This window comes from Euleptes europaea, chromosome 5 (assembly GCF_029931775.1).
Source record: "Euleptes europaea isolate rEulEur1 chromosome 5, rEulEur1.hap1, whole genome shotgun sequence".
NCBI classification, from domain to species: domain Eukaryota; kingdom Metazoa; phylum Chordata; class Lepidosauria; order Squamata; family Sphaerodactylidae; genus Euleptes; species Euleptes europaea.
The window spans coordinates 17,400,166-17,425,145 of NC_079316.1; the positions used below are offsets into that span (position 1 = coordinate 17,400,166).

General features: G+C 44.8%; 1 protein-coding gene and 1 non-coding gene across 6 annotated transcripts in view; one reads left to right on the forward strand and one right to left on the reverse strand.

Annotated features, from left to right (window-relative positions):
• NLGN1 (neuroligin 1) overlaps positions 1-24,980 on the reverse strand; it is a 553,403-nt gene that overhangs the window by 59,514 nt on the left and 468,909 nt on the right. The window lies entirely within an intron of this gene.
• Positions 7,032-7,103, forward strand: TRNAA-CGC (transfer RNA alanine (anticodon CGC)). The gene has a single exon. It is a non-coding gene; the product is annotated as a tRNA-Ala (tRNA).

The following is a 24,980-nucleotide window of genomic DNA, read 5'->3' on the forward strand; positions in this document are numbered from 1 at the left end:
AGGACATAAGAAAAGCCCTGCTGCATCAGACCAAGGCCCATCAAGTCCAGCAGTCTGTTCACACAGTGGCCAACCAGGTGCCTCTAGGAAGCCCCCAAACAAGAGAACTGCAGCAGTACCATCCTGCCTGTGTCCCGCAGCACCCAAGATAATAGGCATGCTCCTCTGATCCTGGAGAGATCCTCTTTCTCGGTTTCATCTATGTGTATTGTTTTCAAGGTTGATTTTTTTTTATTTTTTGGATCATAACTTTTAAAATTATTATGATAAACATTTAATCTTACAATAAAAGAAAAAAAACAGAGATATAACATTACTAAAAATCAAAGACTAATGATACACATTATTTTAAAAAACCCTAAAACAGTGCTACTAATATAACTAAAATACCTGTAGCACTTAATCAAGTAATACTCTATTTATCTAAAATCCACATGACTATTACATCCCTACCTCTCTACCATTTGCACATTGGAGTGCCTTTTCCATCCTTGAAATTGTTGAATTCCAGCGAGCGTCCAGTTCTTCCGTATTTTTATCGTTATTCTAATACGTCAGCTTAATTAAAGCATAGGTTTCTTTAACCTTGTCGATCGAGGTTGGTTTTTTAATGTGCTTTTTTATTATTCACCACCCTGAGGAGCCTAACTGGGCAGAAAGGCAGGATGCACATAATTGAAATGAATGATATAAATAAATGTAGTGGCAGAAAGTGCCATCAAGTCACAGCCGACTTATGGTGACCCCCTAGGGCTTTCCACACAAGAGACGTTCAGAGGTGGTTTGCCATTGCCTGCTTCCGCGTCAGGACCCTGGTATTCCTTGACGGTCTCCCATCCAAGTACTAACCAGGGCTGACCCTGCTTAGCTTCCGAAATCTGATAAGAGTGGGCTAGCCTGGGCCATCCAGGTCAGTGTGTATAAATAAATACCCTCCAACATTTTATAGATTAAAACAGGAACTCATTTGTACCACCCTGGTTTCAGACTTTGGCATGCACACAGCATTTCATATTGCTGAAGCCTATACTCTGTCTGCTTTTTGCAGTATTTGTTTACTTCGAATTTGACTTTCTGTTAGTGATTTAGAGAGGGAAGACAGCACGGTATGACCCGGTCTTGTCGCATCTCAGAAGGTAAGCTTGGTCAGTACTTGAAAGGGAGACCACCAAGGAAGACTCTGCGGAAGAAGGCAATGGCCAACCACCTCTGCTTCTCACTTGCCTTGAAAGACACCTTGCTGGAGTCGCCATAAGTCGATTGTGACTTGATGGCACTTATGTATGTCAGTGATTTTGAAACTTCTGGGGACAAAAGTGGGGCAATAAATACATGCCAAGATCTGATTCAAGATATACTAGCTAACTGTCCTACAATAATGAAGCTCTCCCATTGCAGAGGGTGAAATGGAAGACTTGTGCCCTGCGTGAAGCCCTCAAGCGCGTGTGCATGCATCAACATGCATGTTTTCTAGAGACAAGGCTAGGAACGTTCCCGACTGAAGCCCTATGCGGATGTCCTGAATGCATGGGCACTCACCACGTGGGGAGGGGAGAGTGAGCAGGAGCATGCTGGTCCCGCCCCCTCCTTCCATACAATGACTACATGGCCCATGAACATATGGAGGAAGTGTCCTCGAATAACACCCTCTTTTTGATCAGCGATGCTGGTTTTGGAATGTTGCTGATCTTGCAGAGGGTGTCCGTATGGGCGCCTCCTCTGTGCATACACCCCATGTAGAGGACTCAGTGATTATGTGGAGGGAGAGAGCAGGTAAGTACACTGGTGCTTGCTCTCTCTCCCCACACGATGAGTGTCACATGCTCAGGATGTCTCCATAGGGCTGGAGATAGAGGTCTATAAAATGATGCATGGTATTGAGGGAGCAGACAGGGAGAAGCTTTTTCTTCCTATCTCATGATATTAGAACCCAGGGTCATCTGCTGAAGCTGGAGGGTGAGAGATTCAAAACAGATAAGAAGAAGAGGAAGAAGAAGAGTTGGTTTTATATGCTGCCTTTCTCTCCCACTTAAGGAAGAATCAAACTGGCTTACAATCACCTTCTCTTCCCCTCTCCACAACAGATGCCCTGTGAGGTAGGTGGGGCTGAGAGAGTGTGACTAGCCCAAGGTCACCCAGCTGGCTTAATGTGTAGGAATGGGAAAACAAGTCCAGTTCACCAGTATTTCTTCACACAATGCATAGTTAAATTGTGGAACTCCCTGCCCAAGGATGGGGCGATGGCTGCCAACTTGGAAGGCTTTAAAAGGGGATTGGACATGTTCATGGAGGAGTATTCATGGCTACTAGTCAAAATGGCTACTAGTCATGATGCATGCCTATTCTCTCCAGGATCAGAGGAGCATGCCTATTATATCAAGTGCTTTGGAACACAGACAGGATGGTGCTGCTGCACTCGTCTTGCTTGTGGGCTTCCTAGAGACACCAGGTTGGCCACTGTGTGAACAGACTGCTAGACTTGATGGGCCTTTGTCTGATCCAGCATGACCTGTCTTATATTCTTACGAGATGTAACTTTTTATAGGACCACACGAGGGATCTGAGCACTGAAGAACTGCAACATTCGCAGACCACACACTCCAAAATGTAAGATTCCCCAAACGCCAAAATAGAGGAAAGCTCATAGCTCTGTGGTGGAGCGCATGCATCACATGATGCATTGATGATGCATCACAAGTTTAATGCCTGCCATCTCCAAGACCTCAGGTTGCAGTTGTCAGAGAAGTCCTTTCTCTGCCTGGGACCCTAAAAAACTGCTCCCTGTCAGGATAGACAAACCCAGGTGAATTAATGCTCCAATTCACTGCAGAGCAGATTCCTATGTTCATAGGGACTAGGGTTGCCAGGTCCCTCTTTGCCACCGGCAGGGGATTTTTGGGGCGGAGCCTGAGGAGGGCGGTATTTGTGGAGAGGAGGGACTTCAATGCCATAGAGTCCAATTGCCAAACCAGCCATTTTCTCCAGGTGAACTGATCTCTATCGGCTGGAGGTCAATTGTAATAGCAGGAGATGTCCAGCTAGTACCTGGCAGTTGCCAACCCTAATAGGGACTGAGAATTAAAAGTCACTACAACCAGAAAATAAAGTGTCCCGCTTAATAGGAACAGTTGGAGCTTATGAATCCGAGGAGTATAGTATCATCCCGACATCCCCCAGAGAGATGTAGAGTCCACAAGTTTAAGATGAACCATAAAAACTTGCAGCCCTAAGCAAACTTACTAGGAAAGAAGTCCTCTTGAATTTTGTAGGACTTGCTTTCAAGTAAGCCTTCTTAGAAGCACATGGGGAGCGTGCTTTCATGAGTGATTCAAAGAAAGTACATTTGGGCACAATCCAGTGACCTCCTTTAGAGGTGGCTCAGGCCTCCTGCGTGCCCAACAGGACACTTGAGATACTATTTTTATTCTGCACCACAAGCCGTTCGTGACAACTCTTTGAGTTTCAAAAGCAGCTTGCAAACTGTGGAGACAGCAAAGTACTTCCGCTTGAAAATATAAACCAAGTGTGAGCCAGAGTACACTAAATTAGTTGTTTGGATCAGGGCTCTCATACAACCCTTTTACCAAAATAATAATAATAATAAAAAAAACCCGAATATGAGCAGGTTTTGATTGTTTGTTTAATCAAGTGGCATTCCAGACTTCTCACCTGCCCTGGGATTCTCTCAGCAACTCTGGAAATGATTGTAAAGCTGCCTTAAGCTTCAAGAGCTTGTCATCGCGGTGATCCCAACAGGTCTGTGATTTTGAAAGCACGTCTGCAGCACATTTCCGCCCGCCCGCCAGTGCTCCAATGAGGTAATACATACATCAACACAGCAAAGGGGCCTTGTTGATGAACTACTACAGTATATCTTGCACTGCTCCCTGGATTGGGGGCTTTCTATGAGACGTCGGCTACGGCTTTCTCGGCCAGAATGTGAGCAGTAAGGACAGTTGTGGAGGAGCAAGGTTAACACAGCTGCAAAGGTCCCCCCCCCACTCAGATTAGCCCAGATGAAGATGGCCCCTGTATCTTGACTCATATGATCTGGCCACTTGGATCTATGCCATGGGAACACTGTGGGTAGAATACAGTAATGTACATCACATAGGTCTCCCCTTGAAGTCAACTGAGAGACTCCAGTTGGTACAGAATGCCACAGCACAGTTATGATCAGGAACTTGTTTTCAGATATTTGAAAACATTTTGTTTGTTTGTTTGTTTGTTTAGTGATTTATAGCCCGCCCTCCCCGGCCAAAGCTGGCTCAGGGCGGGTAACATCATACAAAAGCATTAATACGTCAATAATAAAATGAACCACAAAACCTAAATTTAAAACAATAAAATCCCAATTAAAACTTTAAAAAAATACAAAATTACAGATGGCGCCTAACCACTACTCGTGTTGCCAGATATTTGCAGCAGGTTATCCCTCTGTTGACATTAATAATATAACAGGAGGGGGAGAATAGATGCTCATGTGTAGATGCTTTTAAAGATACTCATGTGTAGAGCCTTTAAAGATGCTCATGTGTAGACTTGCTGCCTTTGTTGTCATATCATCTATTTCTTTTCTATTTGAGGTTTGTAATCATATATATATATATATATCCCGAATATATGTTATTATCAGGAGCTAGGCAGAGCATGCGCATTATCTCCATTCTGCAGTGATTCCATTGGCTGCCCATCAGTTACTGGGTTCAATTCAAGGTATTGGCTATCATATGAAAGGCCTTCATGGCCTTGGACTCTCATTTCCGCAGGACTGCCTATGCTCCACCAGAATAGCTTTGCTCACCTGAGCAGGGCCTTCTGCAGGTGCCAATCTGCAAATGGGCAAGATCTACAGTTGCCCACACATGTGTGTTTTCTCTTGTGGCCCCCACCTTATGAAATGGCCTGCCTGCTTAGCGGAGGAAAACTCCCATTCTCATGGCATTCCGCACACTATGTGAAACTGAATTATTCAGGATGGAGGGCTGTTTTACACAGGTAGTAGAGCTGTATTACAACAGAAAGACACTGTAATGAAGGGAAAGGGCCTCTGGATTATGTATAGTAAATACTATCCGATGCTATGCTTAGTATCCTACTATTTAACTCTTGCATCATTTAACATGTTGCGCTAATGCTGCTGCTTTGTTTCCATTCTGTTTCAGATTTCTGCTTGGTTTCAGATTTCTGCAATCCAAACTCTATTGCATTGTTTATTAGATGTTCTATTCTGCTGATTGCATTGACTTTCACCGTGTAATCGGCCTAGAGCCTCAGTGAGAAAGGCAGACTACAAATAATGCAAATGAAATCAGATAAATAAAATTGCACTATTGATGTTGCACTATTGGGGTAAACCTAGGGTTGCTAACCTCCAGGTGGTATGTGTGTGTGTGTTCACCAGTACCGTATTTCCTGCCTGCTTTCCAACCTCCTGCTTTCCTGCCTGCTTTCCGTCTTGTTTGGGGGCTTCCTAGAGGCACCTGGTTGGCCACTGTGTGAACAGACTACTGGACTTGATGGGCCTTGGTCTGATCCAGCAGGGCCTTTCTTATGTTCTTAAGGTCTCCAGGTGGTGGCAGGAGAAAATGGCCACTTTGGCAATTGGACTCTATGGCATTGAAGTCCCCTCCCTTCCCCAAACCCTGCCCTCCTCAGGCTCCGCCCCAAAAACCTCCCACCTGTGGCGAAGGGGGACCTGGCAACCCTATATAAACCAGAGAAATGCACTGACAGCCCATTCCTGAACCTCGAGAGCAAAAGCCCTTAGGAGGCCAGGAAGGGGCTGCGTCAGTGTTTGGGCCTCCTGCGCCGGTGCCCATGCTGCTTACGCCATCCGGGGTGGCCTGGGTGCTGGCAGGGAGGCCCAGATGCCGTCCTTCCCATGCTGCCGACGTGCAGATGGAGCACTTCTGTGCGCTGACCCCAAGGGGTCAGTCCTGGGGCGTTCCGGCGCTGGGGCAGGGGAGGACCCGCCTTTAGGTAGCCTCCTCAGCCCTTTTGGGCTGGGAACACCCCTTTTTTATTTTGCCAAGATACACCACCTTTTTATCTGGAGGTTGGCAACCCTAATCACAAAGTCTGTTGTGGGGAGAGGAAGGGAAGGTGATTGTAAGCTGGTTTGATTCTCCTTTAAAAAGGTAGAGAAAGTCGGTATATAAAAAACAACTCTTCTTTTTCTTGATCTGACCCTAGTAACCCCACCCTGCTGCTTTACATACCAGGTCAGACCCATAAGCATAACAGCAAGTCATCCCTAATGCTGGCCTGCGATAAGTTTGCCATCCTACCTGCCTCCTCTGTACCCTGCTCACAAAAGCTCCATTGTCCCCTCTGACAAACGATCTGTGACAAATCGACAATACACATCCCTAGGAGCCGCTGCGGCTTAAAAAATTCATACCGCCAAATACCCTACCTCAAAGATAGAAGCCAAGCCTCGAAACTTCCAAATATTGCAGGCTAATAAAAATTTTAAAAGCCTAAGACCCTCTCCTGGGACGAGCTGTCAAACGTCTTTTGAAAAAGAAGAGACGCACGCTCCACCCTAGAGTAAGAATGCTTTGGCTTTGGAGGAGGAAAAAAAGTCACAGAAAGAATTTCAGTGATTTTTTTTTAAGAATTCAAGATATATTTTTGATGTTAAAATGACGAAGGGTTTGATCTTCCCTCAAAGCTGATGGCCTTATCCCAGGCTCCAGAACCCTGTTTATCATAACAAAGAAACTGAAGACCCACACTGGCATTTTTAGAAACATGAACATACACACACAATCTATATATGGTATATATACTCTTCTTAGATATCTACTGCATCAGATGATCACTCTATAGAATTGTCTACACGCTTGCATTTTTATTACAAAGAAGGGGTGGAGAAAATCTAGGGAAATCTGCTTTTTGAACTGCGTACATAAGCAAGGCTGTCAAGGATAGGACACTTGGAGGACTTTAATTCATAGGGTCGCCATGAGTCGGAGGCGACTTGACGGCACTTAACACACACACACACACACACCTACATAAGGGGAGGGGCTGTGGCTCAGTGGTAGAGCCTCTACTTCGCATGCAGAAGGTCCCAGGTTCAATCCCCGGCATCTCCAGTGAAAGGGACCAGGCAAGTGGGTGATGTGAAAGACCTCTGCCTGAGATCCTGGAGAGCCACTGCCGGTCTGAGTAGACAAGACTGACTTTGATGGACCAAGGGTCTGATTCAGTATAAGGCATCTTCATGTTTTCATGTGTTCAAGAGTCACCAAGTCATAACCGACTTATGGCAGCTCCAGCAAGGGACTGTCAAGGCAAGTGAGAAGCAGCGGAAACCTTCCATTCCAACCTGGTTTCAGAGCTGGTCCTGGGACTGAAATGGACTTGGTCACCTTGGTGGATGACGTTCACCAGGAGATGGACAGGGGGGAGTGCAATTGTTAAATCTATTCCCCATTCTTTCCAACATCTATGCAAAGCCACCGGGAGAGGTCATCCAGAGATTTGGGCTGAGCTGCCACCAATATGCAGATGACACTTAGCTCTATCTGGTGTTACCAGCAGATCCCAAGGAGACTGCAGAAAGTGTGAGCAGGGGCAAAGAGGTAGTTTTGGAATAGACAAGGGTTTGCCATTGCCTTCCTCTTCAGAATCTACTGCGGTGATCTCCCATTCAAGTACTGACACTGCTTAGCTTCCAAAATCTGACCAAATCGGGCTAAACCGTGATGCCTTCCCTCCCAGTTTTGAACTACCCTTTTAAATAGCCATGTTTCATTAGGGTTTGGTTCCCTGCAAGATAAAGGCTCATTTTAGTTCAGTAACACTTCATATTTCTGGACTTTCGATAAAACATTACCAGAAAAATTTGCTTCGGTTTTCTGATCTTTCCAGAAAGGCCCCTTGTTGTGTTTCGTGCTCAATTAAAGCATAAAAAGACCTTTGCTGAGTGGCATTTTGTGGTTTCACAGCTTGTTGACCCCAATGCCACTCTCGCTGTTCACCTATTTAACATTTAAATGACAGTGAAGTACACCATGTTCTACAGAGCTGCATTCACATCCTCATATAAAAGTGCGTAGATTTCATTGACTTATGGCCACCCCATATGGTTTGCAAGGCAAGAGATGTTGGGAGGTAGGTTGCCATGGCTGAGTTCTGAGAGAACTGTGACTGGCTCAAGGTCACCCAGCAGGCTTCATATGGTGAAGTGGGGACTCGAACCCAGTTCTCCAGATTAGAGTCCGTCACTCTTAACCACTATATCACGCTGGCTCTAGGGGATGCAGGTAGTGGCTGATGCCAATGGTGAGAATGCAGGCCAAACTGGCAGGGTCCCTAATCAGGGTAGTAAAGTGTTTTCTGGGACACTTCCAGGGGCATTCTATTAAGGTTCAGCTGCAGAGTTGTGGGGCCAGCTGCAGTTCTGGGAACAAAGCCCACAGCAAATCAACATGAACGACACTCCCCAAATACATAGGCAGCATTAGGTCCTTGCAAAATGAGGCCAGCAAGCCAGCAGCAGAAGGATAGGCAACTGAATAGAATGCTAGCCCTGAAGTACAATAAAACAGATAGGAAAGCAGGACAGATGCCAAGCCCAGCTCTTTGGGACTGGTAAATATAGAGTGCCAGACAAATTGATATGAATCTGTTGCCATCGCCCATGGCTTCCCAGAACTTGAGACACATTCTGAAAAAGAGGCTTAGTCCCTAAGAATATTAGACCCCAGGGACTAGGCCAGGGTTTCTCAACCTTTTCCCCCTTATGGAACCCTTGAAATAATATTCATGTCTCAGGGAACCCCTGCATATGATTTACGTATGATTAGTGTATCCATCACTATTTCCCGTGGAACCCCTAGCAATATCTCGTGGAACCCTAGGATTCCGGGGAACCCTAGCTGAGAAACGCTGGTCTAGGTAGTGGAAAATTACCCAACTGCTAGTCCTAGTACTGCTCAGGCCACACACATGATGAGAATTCTGGATTCCAGCAGAGGAAGATGTCCCAGAGCCATGTCAAGGTGTGTTGATTTCTCCTGGCCTAAGTAAATACTGGGATTGGCAGGAAGACAATTCTCCACTGTCGAGATCTAGCTGAAGATTTCTTGGGTTCCAGCTACACAGAATTCCCAAGCATGACTCTAGAAACACAAGAACAAAATCAGCCTGAGTGCAGACTTATGCTGGAAGACAGAATGACCACCTCATAGCACTGTTGACTTAAGTATGATCAGAATGAGATCTGCTAATGTTCCAGGAAGGGATGGAGCTTCAGAACCAACAACAAAGTTGTACAGTAACTACCTAGATTTTACAGTTACTTCATGTCATTCTGACCAGCTCCTTGAGTCCCTGCTCAAGATTCATATACATAGCTGGGCAAGCTTCCTGTTCTTTCAAGCAACCTCATCATGGATCCTGCTCTTTACCCTGCTGGACAGCTCCCTTTCTTCACTGTAGATGTAGAATCTGAGTCCTACAGCTACAATACTAGCAGGAAAAAAGACACTTGGGCCTTGTCTGCAGGGACATTTCCCTGCGGTCACCCTCACTAACTGCTCTGGGGCTTCCTTTTGATTATGTATGCCTTTTCCGACAGTCAGAGGTCGCCTTGCTCTCCCCGCACAATTTGCCCGTCTTTTCTGGATGCTGTTTTAACCAGAATCTGGAAAATGCAGGCAAAACACACGGGAAGAGCCAGGAAACCTCTGACTGTTGGAAAAGGCATGCATAATCAAAAGGAAGCCCTGAAGCAGTTGGTGGGGGTGATCCCGGGGAAACATCCCTGAATAAAAGGCCTTTGAGACAAGAAGAAGAAGAAGAAGAAGAAGAAGAAGAAGAAGAAGAAGAAGAAGAAGAGGAGGAGGAGGAGGAGGAGGAGGAGGAGGAGGAGGAGGAGGAGGAGGAGGAGGAGGAGGAGTTGGTTTTTATACCCTGGTTTTCTCTAATTTTTAAGGAGTCTTACAGTTGCTTTCCCTTTCTCTTCCCATAACAGGCACAACAGACAACTGGAAGGTAAGCTTGGACTCCTGATGGAAAGATTGCTTGGACTTCTAAAGAGGCTTTAGAGACAGCTCCAAGAGCCAACAAGATGAGGCCAAAGCACAAGAACAGGCAGGGCCAGGGAAACTCATCTTTAGGAAATGTCCTTAAGAAATCAGCTTATGAAAGCACAGTTCATTTCTGCCCATGTTAAACCAAGTCTCCCACCTTACTGAGCCTGCTACATGAAATCAATGCAATAGATTCATAAGAGTCCCAAGGACATCAAGAAAGAACATGCCTTGGTTTAATGGAATTGATAATGATGTACTAAAACTCAGCTTTCCCAGGGCTTAATAAAGGTGTCTCATATGGGAACAAAGTGTATTAAACAGTTTTGTAAAATTCTAAGCAACAGATCAATCAGAAAGGATTTCAGTGAAATAAAAATGGAAAACAGTTACCCAATGAACACACACTCAACTTGAAGATAAAAAGTGATGAAGTCAAACAGAGTTTCCTCTGGATTATTAGTTTCTGTACTGAAGGGAGAAAGGGGCACTGAGGGAATAATCTCTCATTTTGACCAGTTTAGCAAAGATGATGCTAAAGAAAGGGTGGGAAATCAGACATTCCTGCTGCAAATGACTTCCATTACACAGTAATACCATCATCAACAGAAAATACCTCTAATTCCCTCCCACGGGAGGATGAGATTAGAAGGACTTTAAAAGAGGAGCATGTGTTTGAGCACTAATGTCACAGATCACATGGCAAATTGCACACTTGAGAAGGCTGACCAGAAGTAATGACTCTAAACCCTGATTTTAGAGGGCGTGGGCAGCAGGCAGGATGGTTTCAATGGCATGAGAGACAGACAGACAGAGTAGTAGTAGCAGACACGTTAGTTTTTATACCCCACATTTTTCTAACTTGAAGGAGTCTCAAAGTGGCTTATAATCGCCTTCCCTTCCCCACCCCACAACAGGCACCTTGTGAGGTAAGGCGGGGCTGAGAGAGTTCTGAGAGAGCTGTGACTGGCCCAAGGTCACCTCACTGGCTTCATGTGCAGGAGTGGGGAATCAAACCTAGTTCTCCTGATTAGAGTCCACTGCTGTTAACCACTATCTTCTCTCTGTCTCTCTCTCTCTCTCTGTCTGTCCATCCATCCATCCATCCATCCAAGGTAACAGATAGACAAAGATAGCAAATCTATATGCTACAGATTCTATAAGAATTCATAGATTTAATTAAGCAATGTAAAGGAACAGTGTAGTAGATCAGAAGAAGAAAAATAATAGGTTAAAGCCTGCCTGTACCGGGCAAAAAAGGAAAACTGTTCACCCTTAAAGGTCTGATAGCTCAATTTCCATTTATTGAAATGTGCATGTTGTCTATTGGAAGCAGCTCTGGAGAAATCCGAGTTGATTAGAAAGCAGGTAAAGCACTTACAATTCAGTATCCATCGAGTCTCCATTTGATCAGGGAAATTCCTGGGGAGGGGGGTGGAGGAAGAGGATTACCAAAACAACTCTTGTGGGGAAGGAGGAATGATCATCCTGCAAGACAAGGGACTAGAAGGAGAAACCAAGGAGCGCTGGGCAGTGCAAAAGCCCAGATATTTCCCTCTGTCACAGAGAATGTGATGATATCCCAAGACTATCTGCTTCTGAAGCGTGGGAAGAAGTTTGAGCCAAGTTTTGGCATTCATATCAGTACCCAGTAAACTATATCAGAATTCTTCTTCCCTTAAAAGTGTCGATTTTTAAAGGGTGGCTGCCAAATATTATCTATCTCTAAGTAATGGTATGAGGCCTGCCATTTAGGGGTAATTACTGACTTCCACCCTCTTCTAAAGATAGTGGCAGAACATTAGGTGTGAGCCATGCAATGATTCACTAAGTAAGGACAGGTTGTGCCTTTCTCTTTCTTATATAACCTGCCAAATGTTGACGATAATTCTTTATGCAGGTAAAATTAAAATTCTTCCAATGCATTTTGCATTTACACAGATACGTTCCGGGGGGGGGGGGGGGAAGTAAAGCAAGTATACACCTAGCTGTAGTGATGTGGCTTGTCCTTCATTCCTGTCTTAATTTTTTTGTGGTGGGGGGGCATCAACCTTGCACAGGAGGCCCACATTTAAATCCTCATGAGGGTAACTGGGTATTCTTAGTTTAGTCACTTTCCACCTGTCTGTCTCTCACCCCACACTACCTCATAGGGTTTTTGTAAGGATTAAATGGAAGACAGAAGAAGGATATATGCTGTTCTGAGTTCCTTAAAAGTAAATATGTACATACGTGCTATCAAGTCACAACTGACTTATGGCGACCGCAGCAAGGGGCTTTCAAAGCAAATAAGAATCAGAGGTGGTTGGCCATTGCCTTCTTCCGCAGAATCTTCCTTGGTGGTCTCCCTTCCAAGCATCAACCTTGCGCAGCTTCCGAGAACTGATGAGATTGAGCTATACTGTGCTACCTTTCCTCCCTCGTTGAAAGCAGGGCAGGATTTTTTTTAAAGTAATGGTCATCTTTCAAATCTAGAGTCATACACTTGGTTCCACTGAAATAGATGAAGCAAATATTTATCCTGTTCCATTCTGCTTTTTCTTGTTTGGATGCCTCGAGACTAATTTCAATACTATACATAATTAATTCTATATCCAGAAGACTGAATTAAATACATTTCAAAAATTACAAGGAGGGAAGAAAAGAAATGAGCCACTTGTCAACATCTAAGCTAGTAATTCAATAGGATGGTGAAATCCCTACGGTGAAGATGAATAAACAATTCACAAGGAGCTGGTAAATTATATTTTAGATCCTGCATATTGTGAAACTAGATGCTGGCCAGATATGCTGAGCTTTATTAAATAATGACAATCCAGCGGGTTTAAAATGAAGAACACGCCCCGAGGACTTTCCCCACCCACCCAAAAGGAAGGATAGGCACCTCTACCATTGATAGAACCAAGAAGAGTAACAAGGGTTATCCAAAAGGAACATGGCGACTGGCTTTTTCTCTAATTGTTTTATTTACTAAACACCTGCAGCCAATGAGTTGGCTGATTTTTCGGGGTCAGGAAGTGACCTTCAGGCCTCCTCATTTCCCTTTTCTTCTATAGCCCACCCTGGTTTTAGACCCTCTGTGAAGTTTTCCCCTCATATTCTACCCGACTCCAGAGAAACTCAGTTCTTTTGCATCCTTAACCAAATCACCTCTTGCTCACATCTTGATGGTGGAAATTGCCATAAAGTTGTGGCTATCTTATGGTGACCCTGCAGGGTTTTCCTGGCCGGAGACAAACGGGTGGTTTGCCATTGCCTGCATCTGCCTAGCGACACCTCTGACACCATACACAATCTCATCGCCTGGTTTCCACAAGGGAGTATGTTGACTCAAACAGGAGCTGAGGCTGTGACGAAGGAGGGAATCTCTCCCTTGTCTCCTACTTCGTTTTACCTCAGATAATTGAGATGCCAGTGGATTTATTCAGTCCAACAATAAAATAACAGAATTGTATTATACTTCACAGAGAAAGGTATTGGAGGAAAAGCAAGTGTTAAGGAAAGATACAAATTTTTGATATAAATACTGAGTTGCTCAACAAGTATGTTATTTTACTTAATCCAGGTTTCCAACTCTTTAAAGTAGCTTAGTCCCAGAACCTGCACACAGAGCTTCATGGGCATACTCTGGTGCCTAAAACTAGGAAGTATGGAGATTCTCCCTTCTGCCTTCCTTTTTCTCTCTGTGGAATTTCACAGCGCTTTTCTCAGGGACTGTTCCTCCCCCTGTGACAAGAGTAGGGACCTTTTCCCTCCCAAACTCTCTCTTTCGTCACCCTTCTGGTTTCCCCCCAGTCACACTAGGCGCAACCCATCACACTGGAACCCAGAGTAAAAAAAAAACAACCTTTCCCCCCATCAGCTTAGAGTCTTCGCTCTTAAGCTTCACCCACTCTCTGTATGTCCCTCTCTCATATAGTCACTAGGGTTGCCAGGCCTCTCTTTGCCACTGGAGGGAGGTTTTTGGGGTGGAGCCTAAGGAGGGTGGGTTTGGGAAGGGAGTTCAGTGCCATAGAGTCTAATTGCCAAAATGGCCATTTTCTCCAGGTGAACTGATCTCTATCGGCTGGAGATCAGGTGTAATAGCGGGAGATCTCCAGCTAGTACCTGGAGGCTGGCAACCCTAACAGTCACTGATAGATTTTAACCCTAGGTCTGGTTTTCTGAGAAGCATGCCTAGAGGTTACCTGACCTTTTCAGATGTTACAACAATGAGTACCAGGAGGCTACCAACCACGAGAGTGAGCATTATCCACAATCCTCTCAACATGTGCCGTCACCATGCTGTGGGAATGTGCATATTGATTATGTGGGTACAACATGCCTGAACACGGAGTTCCAGTCCATGAATACTGAAGCTGTAAGTGCATGGTAAATATATGTATTGTCCCTAAGCAGGTCTGAGGGCTTGATGGGTTCTGGGGAACCTTCTGATGGGAGAATGGTAGGATATTACATATGTAATAAACGGATCTTCACAGGTGTTTGAATTTTTCCAACTCAAATGAGAGTCCCTACGTTAAAATATGTGAACGGATGCTTTAATCAAAATAATGATAAGACCTAAAGAAATATCAATTTATGCTGGAATGAATTTTGATATACTGGGGGTGAAAAGTGAGGGTATATCAACTAGAGACGCAGGATGGTAGCTGCGCAGAGCAGGTGATTTTTTTAATGTCCCGTTAGATTTGTCACTACCGGTGATGATACCGTGCAGTGACAGCATTAAATGGGTTACTGCATGGTGGTATTTCACAAAGCTTCCTGTCACTTTTTATTTCAATGTATCACTTGACTACATTTCAGGGCGCATTTTGATTATAACAGGGTATGGTTTCATATATTATGAGGGGTGAATGCACGGGGATTTTTTAAAAAAATGTTTAAGTAAGCTATATGTGTGTGTGTGCGCACATGTCAAAGTGGCGTTACAGTTTTATCTAAACGCAGTTTGGGCCGCAGCCCCAAATGTGCCGATAGGCTTGCACACTTGAGAGAGCTGCCCAAGCAAAGTTAAAGGTCTCCACACATTGCTCCCTAAATGTTCCCTAATGTTTTCTGTGCCTTATTTCTCTTGCATTTAAGCCTTTTCCCTCCGTTTAGAAGTTCATTTGCATGGACATCATGCAAAGCGACCCAGAAACTAAGGGAGACTCCAGACTTCGATGTGCCAGCCTGGAATCGGCTCTTTCCACCAGTCCTCGGTAATGCTGAACTTTTGAATCTGAAAACCGAATGGCAGCTCAGCTCGCAAATGGGAGTGCAGGATGGGGGTGACCCCTTTGTGCACCCATAAAATTGGACTCCCTGTCCCAAAGTTAAGTAAAGAGAGAAACAGTGTGGAGGTGTTTCTAAAAGAGAGAAACAGTGTGGAGGTGTTTCTATGCTAATGCTAGAAGCCTCCAAGCAAAAATGGGGGAGTTAGAGTGCATGGTTTTAAGGGAAAACATAGATATAGTGAGCATTACAGAAACCTGGTCGAGGGGAGAGAACCAGTGGGATACAGTCATCCCTGGTTACGAACTGTATAGAAATGACAGGGAAGGGCATATTGGAGGGGGTGTTGCTATGTATATCAAGGAAGGCATAGTGTCTAATAAGCTAGAGAACATAAAAAGGGCAGACTCGTCCACAGAATTCTTATGGGTGACGATTCCGGGCCCCAAAGGAGATTTAGTACTGGGGACGTTCTATCGGCCCCCTGACCAAATGGCTCAGGGTGATCTTGAGATGGAGAATGAAATTAGGGAAGCATGTAAAGATAATGAAGTAGTAATAATGGTAGACTTCAACTTCCCTCATATTGATTTGATAAATGTATGCTCCAGTCAAGCCAAAGAGATAAAATTTTTAGACATCCTAAATGACTGTGCCCTTGAACAGTTGGTCATAGACCCAACCAGAGGGGAGGCGATCCTGGATTTAATACTCTGTGGTGCTGCCAGTGATTTAGTGCAGGATGTGGATGTAGTTGAGCCAGTTGGCAATAGTGATCACAGTGGCATCAAATTTAATTTATATGTAAGTGGGAAAGTGAATGGGAAATCTCACACAATTACCTTTGACTTTAAAAGAGGGAACTTCTCTAAAATGAGAAAACTGGTAAAGAGGAAGTTGAAAGGAACAGTTAGGAGGGTTAAATCTCTTGAAAAGGCTTGGGGGTTACTCAAGTCCACATTACTAGAGGCTCAGCTAGCTTGTATACCGCAGGTCAGGAAAGGTAGTAATAAGTCCAAGAGGTCACCACCATGGCTAACAGGTAAGGTGAAGGAAGCAATTAGAGAAAAAAAAGTCTTCCTTCAGAGACTGGAAGGTTTGCCCAAACGAGGTGAACAGAAGCAAACACAAGCTTGCACAAAGGAAATGCAAGCAGATAATTAGAGATGCAAAAAAAAAAAAGATTTTGAGGGGCATATTGCTAAACACATCAAAACAAACAATAAGAAATTCTTTAAGTATATTAGGAGTAGGAAACCAGCTAGGGAAGCGGTTGGACCATTGGATGACAATGGGAGTAAAGGAACTCTAAGGGAGGATAAAGCGATTGCTGAACAACTAAATGAATTCTTCTCATCTGTCTTCACTGTTGAAAATACAGGGCAGATTCCTTCTCCTGAACAGAGATTTTGGAGAGGGGAAAATGAGGAACTGAGGCAAATAGTGGTAACAAAGCAGGAAGTCCTAGAACGTCTAGACAAACTGCAAACTAACAAGTCACAGGGACCAGACGGTATTCATCCTAGAGTTCTTCAAGAACTCAAATGGGAAATTGCTGAACTTCTAACGAAGATATGTAATATGTCTCTTCGATCAGCCTCTGTACCAGAGGACTGGAGAATGGCCAATGTAACACCCATTTATAAAAAAGGTTCCAGGGGGGACCCAGGAAATTACAGGCCAGTTAGCTTAAAGTCTGTTCCAGGTAAATTAGTGGAAAGTATTATTAAACATAGAATTGTCAAGCATATAGAAGGGCAAGGTCTGCAGGGCAAAACCCAACATGGCTTCTGTAAGGGTAGGTCCTGTCTCACTAACCTATTAGAGTTTTTTGAAAGTGTCAATAAGCATGTGGACAGGAATGAGCCTGTGGATACTGTGTATTTGGATTTCCAAAAAGCTTTTGACAAAGCCCCCCACAAAAGACTGCTAAGCAAACTTTATAGTCATGGGATAAGAGGACAAGTCCTCTTATGGATTGACAGCTGGCTGAAAAATAGGAAGCAGAGAGTAGAAATCAATGGTCAGTTCTCACAATGGCGGGATGTGAGCAGTGGGGTGCCTCAGGGATCTGTGTTGGGACCGGTGCTTTTCAACCTGTTCATCAATGACCTGAAGTTGGGGTTAAACAGTGAAGTAGCCAAGTTTGCAGATGACACCAAATTATTTAGGGTGGTTAAAACAAAATCGGACTGTGAAGAGCTCCAGAAGGATCTCTGCATACTGGAAGAATGGGCATTAAAATGGCAAATGAGATTCAATGTGAGTAAGTGTAAAGTGATGCCACGCTGTAAATTTGGGGACTCTCCCTCCAAAAATGTCCCCCAGGAGCTTTGAAAAAAATCCCCATTGACTATAATGGACCCGTATTTTTCAGGAAACCCGAAAATAAGCCGAATACCCATATTTACTGGTACAGATATTCGGCTTATTTCGGGTTTACCAAAAATAATCCAGCCCAATAAACCTGAATCCAAAATTTAGCAAAAAAAATAAAAAAAAATGCACAACCCCACTACACTAAGCTATATATTAAGCTATAGCTTACTACTTGCTAAAGTTACTAGTGATGCCAACACAGTATGAATGGTATGGCTGCCCGTGACTACACCTTCTGCCTCTGAACCTGCTGTATTGGATTGGATATCCTGCCTGCATCCAGCCTCCAAAAACTACTGCTGCTATGTCAAACTTGACTCCTGCTTGGACTATGACCACAATGCTTTGCCTCATGGGGAGGATAGTAGGTGGTGTAAAAAACAACAACCCTCTGCCTGAGCTTGGGAAAGCAGCTGCCACTCAAAGCAGTCGACACTGACCTTGATAGACCAGTGCTCCCAGACATTCACGGCAACCCTAGTCTTGAATGGTGAGACATTCATAAAGTTTTTTTCTTTGATTTGAGAAGCTGTCCCCAGTGAATTCCTCTGTTTCGCACCAGTACTGAATGCACCGAAAACCCCTTTGAGCCCCAAATTAGCTACACAGTATGCAGCCAAAAACTGACCAAAAATAATTCTCCACCACAGTATGGGGTTGCCAACTTCCAGGTAAGGCATGGAGATCCCCCCCCCCCCCCGAATTACAACTGATAGTTAACTCTCAAAAGTTTATATTCTGGTAATCTTGCTCATTTTTAAGATGCTACTGGATTTGAATCTCGCTCTTCAACTGCAAAATCAACATGGCTACTGACCTAAAAGTGATCTCCAGACTACAGAGATTAATTCCTCTTGAGAAAGTGGCTGCTTTGGAGTGTGTACTCTATGGAGTTATACCTTGCTGAGGTCTTTCCCCTCTTCTCCTCACTACTTGTCCCTCTCCAGGGTCCACCACCAAATCTCCAAGAATTTCCCAGCCCAGAGCTGGCAACCCTACCACAGCACTATTTGCTATAGATAGTCAACATGTGTGTGTGTGTGTAAAGTGCCGTCAAGTCGCAGCCAACTAATGGCGAACCCTTTGGGGGGGGTTTCATGGCAAGAGACTAACAGAGGTGGTTTGCCAGTGCCTTCCTCTGCACAGCAATCCTGGTATTTCTTGGTGGTCTCCCATCCAAATACTAACCAGGGCTGACCCTGCTTAGCTTCTGAGATCTGACAAGATCCGGCTAGCCTGGGCCATCCAGGTCAGGGTTAGATAGTCAGTATAGTTCTATACAAATAAGGACGACAGTAAGTGTGCAGAAGAAGAAATTTTGTCATGTACTCATTCCTCAGCCCCTGGTTGCCTCAGAGGCAGGACAGTACAACAGAAGCAAAAGACAACACAAACTTGTACACGCTCCAAATTACAATATACCTCGGAGAGGGCTGGTAAATCTTAAAGGCATTTGTCTTTTTAGCCTATAAGCAGTGATAGTTTTTAATTGGGTCTCCTACAGCACCACATGCATCACCATAATGAAATCATAATGGGCCAGTTGTGCCTTTAATGACACGGGTATAAATCTCAAGCCATTTCATAGACTTCAGAGGAGTTGCTCTAATTTATACCAAAAGGAAATGAAATGCTGTCGCCACATTTCAGCATGCATAAATGTAGTTCCTAAGATTAAATCGGGGGGTGGGGGGGAGAGACCTTCAGCTCTGCCACCAAGCACACATTTGCCACTTTGTTTTTATTTTCCTTATCAGAACCATGCATCTTAAGGATAGGAAAAAGCAGGGAATGTTACAGCTCCTTAGCAGGGCCAAATCCTTTGTGCATTTAAGGGTTTGGGATAGTGCATCTGTGACATTACAATGTACATTAGTTACTCCAGAATAACCTGTAACTAGACATGTGCAGAATATTCTCCAGTTTCAGTTTTGGATAGCAATTAGCAGTTTGGGTAGGCAAAAAAACTTGCCTACTTTATCATGAACTCCAGTGATGTCCGTGGGCACCATGGCAACTGCCAGTAAGTAGTTCTTAATTTCCTGCATTGTGCAAAGGGTTGGACTAGATGACCCTGGTGATCCCTTCCAACTCTATGATTGTATCATTGGTGCCCATTGTCTTCGCCCCCCTACGCATATAGCCAGTTCTTGTGTGTCTCCACTTCAGTGGAGCAGGAGGTGCTTCAGAAGAACCCAGGACAAGTCACCACTGGAGAGCCAGCAAGGTGTAGTGGTTAAGAGCAATGGACTCTAATGGGGAGAACTGGGTTTGATTTCCCAGTCATCCACATGAGCGGTGAACCGGGTTTGCTTCCCTACTCCTCCACATGAAGCCACCTGAAGCCTGACAGTGGCCCTCTCCTGAACTGTGTTACCTGGCCACCACAAAAACACGTGTTGCCACCGTTCCAGACATGCAGCAAGCCCCCGACGCAAAGGGAAAGACTCATGCATCACCCCGCGAGACAGGCACCAAGTATCCACGGGCGGGACGACCCCTCCGAGTGAACCAGAGGGAATCCATTTTCCTGAAATCCCGTTCCAGTATCCAGCAGATGCCATTTTGCAAGGAACAACTAGACATGTAGCCAGCCCCCCCTCCATCTGCATCACTAACGATCCATTGGAAGCCCCCGAGGCATCCGCACCAAAGAGATCGCACCTCAGGCCACCAGGAAGTGATTCACCCCGGACGCAGCTGTTTGTGCCTTTTGTGTCAACTCCATAAACCCATCAGTGATTGTCTCCTGGGTCTCCACAGGTTCTAGTTAGCCCATCTAAATCACCCATCACCCCACCCTAGTAGCGGATCATTAACGCCATTGTCTGCCTTTGTTTGCCATGGGAACCACGAGGGGTAAGCCCATCACCCCCAGCCCCAAAAGAGTATAACTGGAGTAGTTTTCAGCCATAAGCTACCCTTCTTTTACCCGTCCTAAACTTTCTGTCACTTTGTTGGTGTGGGTTTTGCGCAGCCCAGCCAATATACTTCCCCGACTTGCTGGTCAAGCCCTGGGAATCCTTTCCCCCGCTGCCCCCTTTTTTCTTGCTAGCTGCATGGAACTCAGGACATCTCCGCTACAGGACCAGGTGCAGTATTTCCCCTCTTCAAAGGGAAACCAGCCACATTGGCGAACGTCTCTGTACTCCTACCTTTATTTCCTAGATTCTGAGTGTGTGTTGTATACGTGTTATTGGATTGTTTGTGCACATATTTCAAAGTAAACTTCTTAAAAGAAACCAGTGCTTCCGCCTCTTGTTTGAATTTTGGAATGGACTCCCGTAAACAAAGGTTAGATCCCAAGGTTATGCCCCTTGCCAGTTACTGATTTGCTAATTTCCCCATATAAATATTCATAACCGAGCATTTTGGCTAACACACCTGGGTGACCTTGGGCTAGTCACACTTCTCTCCGAACTCTCTCAGTCTCTCCTACCTCACAAGGTGTCTGTTGTGGGGAGAGGAAGGGAAGGAGATTGTAAGATTTGATTCTCCTTTTAAAAAGGTAGAGAAAGTCAGCATATAAAAACCAACTCTTCCTCCTCCTCCTCTTCTTCTTCCGCCTCTTCAGAAACAGTTGCCTGCACGGTAGGAGGATGCTAAGCTTGCAACTTCCTACTAAAGTGTGCCTTGCCCCAGCATCCCATGGTGGCCATCTTGTGATAGAGACCAGTCATTGATCTCAAAATTCCACAAGTGCTTACAAGTGCTCAAGAAGATTGGGCAGCCTCTTCACTGTTTTTCCATCTTGTTCAAGCTGGTTGATTCTTTCATCTGTTGCCGCACAGATGCCATCAGTTGCTGCTTCTTCCATTTTCTAGATGAGTCATATGTATGATCCCACCCAATCAAAGATGATAAAATGAATGATATCGGCAATTTAGACTCGTCTGCATAGTTAACGTTATGCAGAGCAAATGAAGCTAAGGGCAATACAAGCAAAGATTTCTGTAAGGAATCCTGAAAATTTGCCAAGAATAGGGGATGATATAAAACTTGTGGGGCAACAGCAATATGAGAAAAAAGGCTTTATCTGACCAATAATCCATCTAATCCAGTGTCCTGTTTCACACAGTGGACAACCAGATGCCCCTGGAAAGTAGGCTTCGCTATTGCCCAGGTCCAGTAGAGAATTTCCTGCCTCCAGCCCTAATCTCCTACCCTCAAGAAATTGAGGAACAGTAGAAAAAATGGCCTCCATAGTGATGCTCTAGGAATTTCCCACAGTCTAGGAGAAATTCCTAGAGCATCACCTGGAAGTGACATCACATCCTCCCCAAACTCCATCCACCCCAGTCACTGCCCACAAATCTCCTGGTATTTGCCTACGCAGTGTTGAGAACCTACTGGACGCCCACAAGAAAAGTGTGGAAGTCCATCCCTTCCTCCTGATGGTATTCAGAGATACACAGCATCTCAACATGGAGGTTCCACTTAATCATAATGGGTAACAACTACTGATGGACCATGAATTTCTCTAATCCCCTTTTAAATTGAACTAACCTACTAGTCATCACTTCATCCTATGGGAGCGAATTTCACACGTTTAATACAATGTGAACACATTTTACCTGGGTCTGTAATTAAGTGTTTTAAGGCTGGTTAGTTATCTTTCAACCAACCTGCTGTCCTCATAAATTAGGCCTCCACTATCTTTCAGTTGCTGATGAATTCCTCATCAGCATTAGGAGCTGTAAGTGTGAAACCAACTGTATGTGTGGGCATGTATGTTTTAATTAGTCTACATTATTAAGACTAGAATAATTTGTGAATTTGTGAATGTGTGAATTTGTAGATGTGGCTCTGATACTACAGCTCTTCACTTGACAGATGCTACAGAAAGTGGGTAGCAAATACGAGCATCATACAGTTGTTATAGGGGAGTTAAGATGAGAAGAGCAGCGTCAGAGAGCCAGTATAACGTAAGGTTTAGAGTGGTGGCTTAGGATCCAGAAGCACACAGTTCAAATCCTCACTCGGCCATGAAACTTGCTGGGTAACCTTGGGACAATCAGCTCTACCTGCCCCAAAGGGTTGTTGGAAGCAAAATCTTATTTCAGCTGTCCTGAGCTCCTTGAAGGAAGAGTTGGAATTTGCGTTACCCAAATGCTTTAGTTCTCCATTTTATACAAATCTTAAAATTACAGACTCCCTGTCCTGTAAAAAAAAGATGGTAATTCTACTTAATTGCTTCTAACAGCACAGATGGGCAAATTGCAGTATAGATGGGAGACTTGTGAGCCAGCGTGGTGTAGTGGTTAAGAGAGGTGGATTCTAATCTGGAGAAATGGGTTGGTTTCCCCATTCCTACCCATGAAGCCTGCTGGGTGACCTTGGGATAGTCACAGTTATCTCTGAACTCTCTCAGTCCCACCTATCTCACGGTGTCTGTTGTGGGGAGAGGAAAGGAAGGCAATTGTAAGCCGATTTGATTCTCCATATAAGGTAGAGAAAGTCAGCATATAAAAACCAACTCTTCTTCTTCTTCAGAAGGAGTCAGATCTGCTGCAGTGATGCAGCTGTGGGAGAAGCCTTAATCCTATAGAGCATGGGGAAAGCATAAGCACCAACTGACAATTTGCTGCTTCTTAATGGTATCCTAAAATGTGTTTGGCCTTGGCCTGGACAGCCCAGACTAGCCTGATCTCATCAGATCTCGGAAGCAAAGCAGGGTCAGCCCTGGTTAGTATTTGGATGGGAGACCTTTAAAGAATACGGAGGCAGGCAATGGCAAATGACCTCTGAATGTCTCTTGCCTTGAAAACCCTAAAGGTCGCCATAAGTCGGTTGCAACTTGACAGCAAACAAAAAAACGTGTTTGGAGGGAAGGTGGCATGGTATAGCCCAATCTTGTCAGATCTTGGAAGCTAAGTGGGGTTTGTACTTGGATGGGATACCACCAAGGAACAGTCTGCAGAGGAAGGCAATGGAGAGGCAGCGAGGTGCAGTGGTTAAGAGCAGTTGTTTGGAGCGGTGGACTCTCTGGAGGACCAGGTTTGATTCCCCACTCCTCCACATGAGCAGCGGACGCCAATCTGGTGAACTGGATTTGTTTCCCCACTCCTTCACATGAAGCCAGCTGGGTGACCTTGGGATAGTCACAGTCTCTCAGCCCCACCTACCTCACAGGGTGTCTGTTGCGTGGAGGGGAAGGGAAGATGACTGTAAGCTGGTTTGATTCTTTCTTAAGTGGTAAAGTTGGCATATAAAAACCAATTCTTCTTCTTCAATGGCAAACCACCTCTGCTTCTCACTAGTTTTCAAAGCCTGTTTGCTGGGATTGCCATAAGTTGTTTGTGACTTGACGGCGCCTACATATATTAAATATGTTTCCTGAGGGGGACTTCCTCAGCCTAACTAACTCCAGGGCTGGCCACACTTAACGTTAGATACTGTGCAACATCCTGAGGGAAATATGTGCCCCCATGTCTATGTTCTGTGTGAATGTGGCCTTGGACCGGGGAGAAAAAAAATTCAACAGCCACTTACCAAAAAAAAGCTCTTCACTTCTGAAGATTCTCTTGCTGAAATATTTCCTCCGCTTCCTGGGTCTGAATCATTCTAGCACTTCCAAGTCAGCAAACACTGAAGAGTTTCGCTTCTCTCATCCTTCACTCTCTGAGTCATATTAGCACAATGTTTCTTTCCCCTCATCCCACCCCTCTCCCAACCCAATGAGCACAGACACAATTAAGAAACTCGGCGTGAGGCTCTGGGCAGCTCCCAATCTGCGGAAAGGTCACCACTCTTTGCATCCCTGTTGATGAACAGGCTGGTTTTGGCAATGTCCAACCTACCATTAAAATGTATAACGATTAGGCGAGCACATCCAATTGCCCTATGGCAAATTCTTTTCTTATGCTTAAAAAAAAAGAAAGAAAAACCCATCACATCTCAAGAAGAGAATTGTCTCTGATAAGGTTACTAGCTTTTGTATTGCTTAAGGATGGACGTAGGGTTGCCAGGTCCCCCTTTACCACCGGCGGGAGGGTTTTGGGGTGGACCTTAGGAGGGCGGGGTTTGGGGAGGGGAGGGACTTCAATGCCATGGAGTCCAATTGCCAAAACGGCCATTTTCTCCAGGTGAACTGATCTATATCAGTTGTAATAGCAGGAGATCTCCAGCTAGTACCTGGAGGTTGACAACCCTAGATAGACTATATAAGAGTACAGCATGGCATAGTGGAGCGGTGGACTCTAATCTGGAGAACTGAGTTTGATTCCCCATGGCTCCACATGAGTGGCGGACTCTAATCTGGTGAATTGGGTTGGTTTCACCACTTCTCCACATGAAGCCAGCTGGGTGACCTTGGGTTAGTCACAGTTCTCTTAG